The sequence below is a fragment of the Myotis brandtii genome, unplaced genomic scaffold, assembly GCF_000412655.1.
Source record: "Myotis brandtii unplaced genomic scaffold, ASM41265v1 scaffold53, whole genome shotgun sequence".
Lineage (NCBI taxonomy): Eukaryota > Metazoa > Chordata > Mammalia > Chiroptera > Vespertilionidae > Myotis > Myotis brandtii.
Genome location: NW_005369942.1, coordinates 3324341 through 3333809, shown reverse-complemented (window position 1 = coordinate 3333809; position 9469 = coordinate 3324341).

Below are 9469 nucleotides of genomic sequence, written 5' to 3'. Positions count from 1 at the left end.
TAAAATGCCAAGGGCTAAAGACAAAGAGAGAATCTTAAAAGCAGCAAGAGAAAAGCAGTCAGTTAGCTACAAGGGAGCACCCATACAACTGTCAGCTGATTTCTCAACAAAAAATATGCAGGCCAGAAGGAAGTGGCAAGAAATATTCAAAGTGATGAATAGCAAGGACCTACAAACAAGATTACTGTACCCAGCAAAGCTATCATTCAGAACTGAAGTTCAGTTAAAGAGCTTCACAGACAAGAAAAAGTTATAAAGGAGTTCATCACCACCAAACCAGTTTTATATGAAATGTTGAGGGGGATTCTTTAAGAAGAGGAAGAAGAAAAAAAGATTAAAAATATGAACAACAAAATGGCAACAAATACATACCTATCAACAATTGAATCTAAAAATCAAAATAAATGAATAAGAAATCTAATGAACAGAATAAACTGGTGAATAAAATAGAATCAGAGGTATGGTAATGAAACAGACTGACAATTCTCAGAAGGAAGGGGGGAAGAGATTAAGCAAAGATCTTCTATGCATATATGCATTACCTATGGACACAGACAATAGGGTGACCACGGACAGGGTGGGAACCAGGTGTACGGAGGCAATGGAGGGAAAAAGAGGGACATCTTTAATAATCTCAACAATAAAGATTAAATAAATAAATAAAAACTGTAATTTTGGATCATTTATAAATTTAAAATTAGTATATAAACAATCTTTTACTAGTAGTGTCTATTATTTTATACAATTAGAGTTCTTTATTATTCTTTTTATAGTAATGTTTTTACATTTGTTAATGTAAGTAGGTGATTTTTAAGGTAAATAAATCTATTGAAAGATAAAGGTCTCCTTTTACATTTAACAATGCCAAACAATAATTAAATGGCATTGATTGATAAAAGTTCTATTTATTTATTTTTATATATTTTTATTGCTTTTTTGTCTCAAATGCTTGTCACTTCTCACTCTGGCTTTTTGTTTTTAGGTGAACACATATCTTCCTAAAGAACTGACTTAAATGGATCCTCCAATAGCCTCCAGCTTCTTTCTACCTGAAGACTTTCAGATAAATATAGAATTCTGTTATCCTCTTTTTTCTTAGAACTCTTCTCCATCAAGTATTACAGCAAGGACCCAAGGAGGAGTCTGCTGAAGAATCCTGAGCACCATTCCCTCCCCCCTATATCATATACTCTCCACATATCATGTTATTATTCTTGGTAGATTTATAAAATATATTTTATTCATTTTTATTATAATAGACTTAATTTCTACATTTTCCACTGTAACTGTAAGTCCCATGATATAGGGACTTCTTTTATCTTTTCTAGTTCTGCCATCTATTAACAAAGTAAATATTTACTAACTGCCAGAGATTTTGGAAGGAATTAGTTGAGCAAGTGTTTGAATATAATCTGGTTTTGATAAGTTATAAAAACTTCTATTTCTAAATCATATTAATACACTTAAGACTATATATATTTAACAGAACATAACCATTTTAGCTATATTTAGTTTAACTGAATCAGATTTCATTGCCAAACAATTCAAAGACTATTAGAAATCTTCTCTGTAGTTAGGTTTAAAAGTCTGACTTCTCTTACATGATGGGGTTCTTACGCCATCAGGATCCAGCGTGAGTGAAATATATAGCAACTGCGAATAGCTATTCAGTACTGATGAAGATTACCAAAGTAGTTACAATTCTAAAAGGACCTTTGACAGCCATAAGTTAGAGGGTCCCAAATTCAAATTCTTTTCTCCCGGCTTTCCTCACCACCTGCTTAGAAACATGGATCCTTCTAATACTTCCCCAAATACTTCCCCAAAACTACAGCCCCAGACCTGCCCCAGAGCCGATCACTCCCTCTTGTTCATCACACTCTGCTTATAGCCCTGTTATCCTCTTAGAAAAGTTATTACAAAATATTGTAACTTTTTTTTTAGCATATCTGCCTCCTGTAGTACATACAGCTGTATTAAGAACAGGGATATTGTTTTATTCAATTCTATATCCCTGGTAAATCTCTCATTTTGCTAAGTAAGGAATTTACTATTATGTATTTGGTGGAAATAAGTGAGTCAAAACATAAATATTATTACCATTTCATCAGTATGCTTTTGAATATTATGATTTACTATTAATGGTGGTAACAGCTTACAATTTAATTATAATTAGTGTAATGCAATAAGTTTCCAATATGTATACTCATACACCTGTTTGATAGTAATGTGAACCTTATTTGAGAATTTTAATTTAATTTTAACTACCATATTTTAATAGTTCTAATAGTAAACAACTAAATGGATGGCCCTTTGTACAGTAGAGTCACATAATGAAGAACTCCATCTAGTTCATGGCAGGGTGTCGGGTAATGAGGTTCCATACTCCTGCTATTTTTCAGATAGTACCTCACTTCCTGTTTACTATCTTCCCGCTCACCTAAAAATAACAAGGCTCTGTCAACTGGAGGCTAACCTACTAGTATAATAATTTTTAAAAAGGGAAATGAAAACAAAGGAACAATATGTAATTTTAAAAGAACATCTTCTAATTATACTGGATGACTGGACACTAAAACTGCATTTATCAACATTCTTCTCATTATATGAAAAGGTTGAAACTTCTTATTTCATTAAACATGGCAATTCACACAACAGGTTGTATTCCTCCCTTTATGTAGCTTATGTACAGGTCTCTGCTGTCCTAACAGCAATACACCCACAGAAGCCCCTTTCTAGGTAAAAATTAAAATCTCCACTGATTTTTTAAAATATATTTTATTAATTTTTTACAGAGAGGAAGGGAGAAGGATAGTTAGAAACATCAATGAGAGAGAAACATCAATCAGCTGCTTCCTGCATGCCCCCTACTGGGGATGGAGACAGCAACCAAGGCACATGCCCTTGACCAGAATGGAACCCGGGGCCCTTCAGTCTGAGGGCTGACCCTCTATCCACTGAGCCAAACCAGTTAGGGCTGTGCTTTCTGATTTGTATAATAATAAAATTTCTTTGAATGTCTTCATAATTTTACTTTAAATTAATGATACATTTAATTTAACTATATAAATGAATTTTATAACAATTTTTAAGTATGTGTTACTATCAATTCTTATTTTGAAGTGAATTTGACTGCCAGAAGCCAATTCCAGCATGTCATAATTTCAAGAGTTTCCTCAAAAGGTTGATGGAACTTGGGGACTCAACAAGGGCTGAGTCACACATGTAGTCACCTGTTGGGAATGGCTGAGAGGGCATTTCCCCAAACCTGAATAGGATACATTAAATTGATTGCTGGCTGCCAGACAGCTCAGGGCATCTTAATCTACATGTTATTGCCTCCTACTGACTAAACACCTGAACAGCCGTAGGCTAATTCCCCCAAATCTGACAATGCTTGTGTATAACCTTTGAAGTGTATATCTCCACCTCACCTCAGGACAATTTGTGTTAATAAAAAGCACGGGGTCCTGAGACGAGGAGAACTTAGAACTTAGATCTTGGTTTCCTTTAAACTAGGCTCCTCTGACCCCCAAATGCCTTTCAAAATTATGCTTCGCCTCTGGACTTCTATTTAATCTACGCACAGTCTTCTCCAGATTCCTGAGCCCTTCTTAATGCCGGAACAAGAACCCCGGCATTTGACCATTTTTTCTCTTCCATCACTCATAAATTTAATAAGGTTATTGTTTATTCATATTTAAAATTTATATTAGTGATATATATTTAGTAATATAAGAAAACATTTGTATTTATTTGTAATATCCTTCACTTTTATTTATGGATTTGAGAAAAATGACATAGCTTGCTTTTATTTTGTTTTCAAAAACTGGTTTTTAAACAATGTAATGAGAACTTTCTTATTGCATTTGGCTTGATTGAGCAACTTGGAAAATGAAAGTCTACATCAACGTTTCATTCATGACATTATCCAATATGTTGACTGCCATTCACCGAAAATGTCGCATATAACTCTGTTATCTACCACTGGCTTCAATTCAGGCTGTTGCTGCTTACTCTCACATTCTGCAATCACTTATTATATAATTCAGTGAAGAGTATCCAACACATTTGAAAGATTTCCCTTCCACCCCGCCTCTTGATTGACAGAATTCCTGGTTTCTATTAGGAGTGGGCTCATTTGTATGTAAAATATTCTGTAACATCTGATTGCTTGCATGAAAATTATAACAAACAAGAATCAATGCAACTTTGCCCTTGTTTAAACTGACAAGTGCTAAAGGTTGCACCCATTGAGGAAATTCTCAGAGGATTTTCTGTATGACTATCTTAAAAAATATTTGGAAATATGTCTCTTCAACAACAAAGAAAGAAATATTTGAAAAGAGGAAATATCAATAACAGCGGCACCCTGGATTATTTGATTTTGAGGCTTGAAGGTAAACATAAGTCAAGTGATGGACGGAGGAACCTGCTTCCAGCTGTCCCTCTGCATATTGAACGGCATATTTTTTAACATGGAAGCAAAAGGTTGGATGCCTACTGGTTATATAGTTAAGTAACACAATCCATATTCACAGCTTGCGGCTAGGACAGTTAGACCACAGAAATCATTCACCTTCTAGTATTTTAATGTTTTGTTCTTACAGTCTTCTTACATTGTTACAATTCAGAAAATATGCTTCATTTTTCATTCTAGCAAATAAGAGGTTCATTGGTAATAACTGCAACCTAGGCTATACTACTGAAACAACAGAAGGCAACACTTAAATAATGTGTATTTTCACAATTTTGGTATGGTTGCAAAATAACTAAAGATTATTACACAGCTCCTTGTGTTAAAATTACATTAACTGAAAAGGTCAGAATTGGACTCAATAGCAATAAGGTAATATAGTCTTTAAAGTTCAAAAATGTAATGACTATGAGAATAAGTGGAAATTTTCCATGATTTGGGAAGAACAAGGTTGATAAAGTAGCATAATTACCTACGTGAAATGTGTTGAAATGTAGGATTTATTATACATTTAGCCATTTGGACAGCCTTAAAAAATCTGGTGATTCATTGGGGGAAGCACAATGACTAAGTTTAACAACTAATTAATTAAACTACAGAAACTGACTAAGGCTCAACTTCCAATGTAATTCTCAAATGGGGTATGAGGTAACAGAGAACACTTGGATATATAATAGAAATATTCAAGAAAATAAATGCAGAATGCATTAAAATTTCAATTGGTGCCTTCTAAAGTATAATGCCTAATTTCAGATTATTGAATAGGTTTGTCTAATGTCAGTTAAGCCACAATCTATCTCTATCTGCATGTGTATGTAAAATAATGAAGGATACTTGTAATGAAGTCATCATAGCCTTTAACTACTGATAATACTCTGAAGAAAGAACTAAAACTGAGATTTTCCTTCTGTGGAAGTGGAAAGGCCTAATCAACTATCACCACCCATTGCCATCCAGGTATTTATGATTTGTATGATCACTGCTAGTATGTTACCCAGAAATGTTTGTGAAATTGCTTTCAATGTGTTATATGTTTTGGAGGCCTTCTCATTACCATGATCATCATGGGGAAAAAAAGTTCAGGATTTATAAGTCTACCAGATTCCACGGATTAGGTAGAACTAGGTTGTCATGTTCCAATTCCTTCATTCTTGGTTATCAAGTAAAAATGTATAAGCATTTTTTTTAAAGCATGAAATCATAGTCAAAAAATTTATATGTGAAAATATGTGAAAACTAGAACTGAGAGGTCATAACTTTTATTGTTTTGGTAGTAGGTCCTCCTTACCAATGAGGTTTTCTTTACCAGGCACAGATTAATTGAAAATTAGCTTTTTCCTATTTGTTTATTTATTCACCCTGAATTTTAAAAATCATTCATGATGATAAAATATGCAGATATTGTATTTAAGTAATATGTTAATTATGAAGCAAAGTGACTAAATATGCAATAGGTAATGTTAGAGAAAAGAAACTAATAGTGGCATGTAACTTCTCAATTTACACATAAATTTCTCATTTAATTATAGGTAGATACAATTAAATTATTATGTAAAGTAAAACTTGGGGTAAACAAATAGTCGCTGTCATAGAATATTTTAGTTAGAAGATTTAATGTAATGCAATTATTTGGTTGCTACTATGAGCACTGGAGACCTTGGGGACAAAAGACTCCTCATAAGCTCAGTGCTTCAAATGCCAAGATTAAAGGCTTGGGTAGGAAAAAAGAAAGTTTCTATGATCTTGCTAAATAATCATGTTTCCTGTAGCTACAGGGCTGCTATTTCTGAATGCTAAACACAGAGTCTCAATCTGTGAGTGGCTGGATCATAACACAAATGTAATTTATAACTTGGTAGGGTTTATTATTATGAAGATAGGACATGAATTGGGGGAAAAATGAGGCCCTGGAAATTGGAATGAGGCATATGAACAAAATCTCATGAAGCTGGAGGCAATGAACTCCCAAATTCCTTCTGATTCTCTTTGCCTGTAGAACCAGACTTTCTTCTCTTCTTTAAGGACTGTCTCTGTTTGTCTGAAAAATCATTAATTGCCTTCCCCGGGGTAGTTGTCTTCTAGGAGACTTCTGATCATCTTCAGGACCCATTTCTATAGCCTCTTCCTGCTAGACCTATAACCAGACTCAAGTACTGCCATGTTCCAGAGGAAACGGTAAAAAGTGTACCAAATACACACCCAAAATAGCAAGGTTATGTCAAATTACATCAGTAGAAATGTGGAGCAAACGTTTTCGTGTTTTGGGATAGATACTAATAGTTTGTGTCAGAATGATAGAAACAGTGTTGTATCAGGCTGCAGCCACTAATAGGGATATACTAAAAGGCATTCTAAGCTTAGTATGTTCGCTAGGGTGAATGGAAATGGCTCTAACAGTTTGCTTGGTATGTTGAACAAAATCTAGACTCAAAGGTAACCTATATTAAATGAAATTTAAAAAGCTATAACTTCCTTGGTATATCATAAAGATGTTATCCATAGGATTAGAGGCATTTGAATGTTAGAGTAGATTTATCTTCTAATTCTCCCAAACTATGTCCCTTGTAAAAGTCCAGAGACTATTGCTTTATGAGGCTTTGGTAAATATATCTGTAAAGGGAGTCCCAACATCCTCAAAACTCTATGTTGGCTCTCGTCTGTAGGTCAGAAATTATAGTGCAAAACTCTGCCTTTGAATTTAACTCAGATGATCAGTCCCAGGGTGACAAGGGTCAAGAGGCAATATTTAGTTATTAAAGATATGGTAGTTGTGATTAATGCAAGGGTAAGTAGGTACATGCAGTAGTGATGACTTGATCTATAGAATTAGCTAACTAATCATAGTGTCCCTAAAATTGAGATAGATGGCATCTTACTGAGGCTTTTTTTTTTTTTAAATTATATAAGTGGAAAAGCTCCAAGCTATTGAACTGGAGAAGTATGACTAAATCACAACAATAGTGAGTCACTGCCCATCAAACTATTTCCAGATTTAAGACAATTCACACCATAGAGATTCTATGGTCTTCTTGAGGAAGTACCCTGTTACACGGAAAAGAAAATTATAATGTAAATCTTTCCTTAGCCTTCCATTAAGGAACCTGACATTATTTACCAGGATGGTTGTGTACTGAAAAAGAAAAAAATAAATAAAAAATATTTGAGGATACCTTACAGCATTCTAAACTGAGATCCCAAATGCCACTATAGTCCATCTGTCAGAGTAGAGACTTATGGAAGTCAGATAATCAAAAGAGTTTGATTTGAGATTACCTAACCATGAGACCAGTAGGACCCTGAATGCAATCTGTGGCTATTTCCTACTCGTAATGCATAATTGGAATAAATGTATCCAGCAACAGACAGAATTCCCTGATTCACAGAGTGGAAACTGTTACAGCAGTAAAGACCAAATGACTGCCACTGTTGGCCAGTCAATCAAAGGTAAGACCATGTTACTGGAGGGATTACAGGGACTGTGCCACAATCAAGAAGCAGAGGAGGTGAATCCCTTCATATGCTCATTCAATTAACCTCTTTGACTTGTGCAGAAGTCAGATGGATCTTAGAGAATGAAAGTGGATTATTGAAAATTCAATTGGTCATACCAATTGCAGCTATTGTCATAAATGTGGTTTTAGTATTGGACCAAATTAACAAAGCTCCTGATATCTGATGTGTAGATATTAACCTGGTCAATGTGTTGTTTTTCCCCCTATGCCTGTTAGTAAAAACCATTAAAGGCAGTTTTTCCTCTTTTTAAAAAAAAATATTTTTTTTTATTGATTACAGAGAGTGAAGGAGAGGGAGAGAGAGAGACAGAAACATCAATGATGAGAGAGAATCATTGATCAGCTGCCTCCTGCCTCCTGCACTTGAGCCTATAACCCGAGCGTGTGCCCTCTCGGGGAACCAAAGCTAGACCTCCTGGCACATAGGTGGTTGACGTTTAACCACTGAACCACGCCAGCCGGGCAGTTTTCCCTCTTCTAGTTTGACCAGAAATAATCTTCACTGTCCTACTCGGGACCACATTAGTTCTCCAACCCTTGCTGCTGGAATTGTAATTGCCTATTTACTACAAAAGGCATCACTGGTCTATGACATTGGTGATATCATGCTGATTGGATGATATCATGCTGATTGGTAGCAAACAGGAAATGTTTATTGGAAATTAGGGTCTTTCTTTGCTTCCTTATGAACCCTGTTAGTGTCCTCAAGCGACAGAATCAAATTATAACGCCTTTGCCTAATGATGTCAGTATCTTCTCTATTCCATGTATTGGATTGTATAGCCTCTAAGATTTAATTTTTAGGCTTGGGATATGAGTGCATTTTCATAGAGCCAAACAGACACACATAGACACAAAAGTAAATGGAAGATTATGTTTGTGGGTTCTCTCAAGAATCACTGAAATATGGTAGAAAGGACAAGGGGAGATGTCACCATCTTAAACTAATGGAGACTTCTTCAAGAAGACTACAGGTACTATGTCCAGTGTGGTGTGGGCTTCTGAAAGTCATCTTCCTATGATTCTCAAGGTGATATTCTTATTTGTATGCCCAAAAATATGTGGTTCATTGTTAAGAGTTAGACAAAGGAAAAAGGTTAAAAACAGTTTCTCCTCAGAGATAAAGAAAGGAAGAGCGAAAGAGCAAAGAACATCTTGGCAAGGTAATGAAACAGTCAGAGCCCAGGGGGAAACCCAACTTCCCCAAATGAGACAGCAAGAGAACCTGCCAGAGACACAGGGGAAATATGCCAAGATAACATATTTCCTTTGAGGAAAACAGAGTCTGTGAGGAAAAACAAACTGAAATTGGGAAAATAAATGAAAATAAAATCTGAAGCAGTAAAGAGACAAAAGCAGTGAGTGCAAGATAGAGAAAAGAGAAAAAAAAGTGAGATTCCATATATTTACAGATGTTGGCTTTTATTTGAATATATATGAGAATAATTTTTCTTCTAAAATTATACTGTTAACAAAAAAT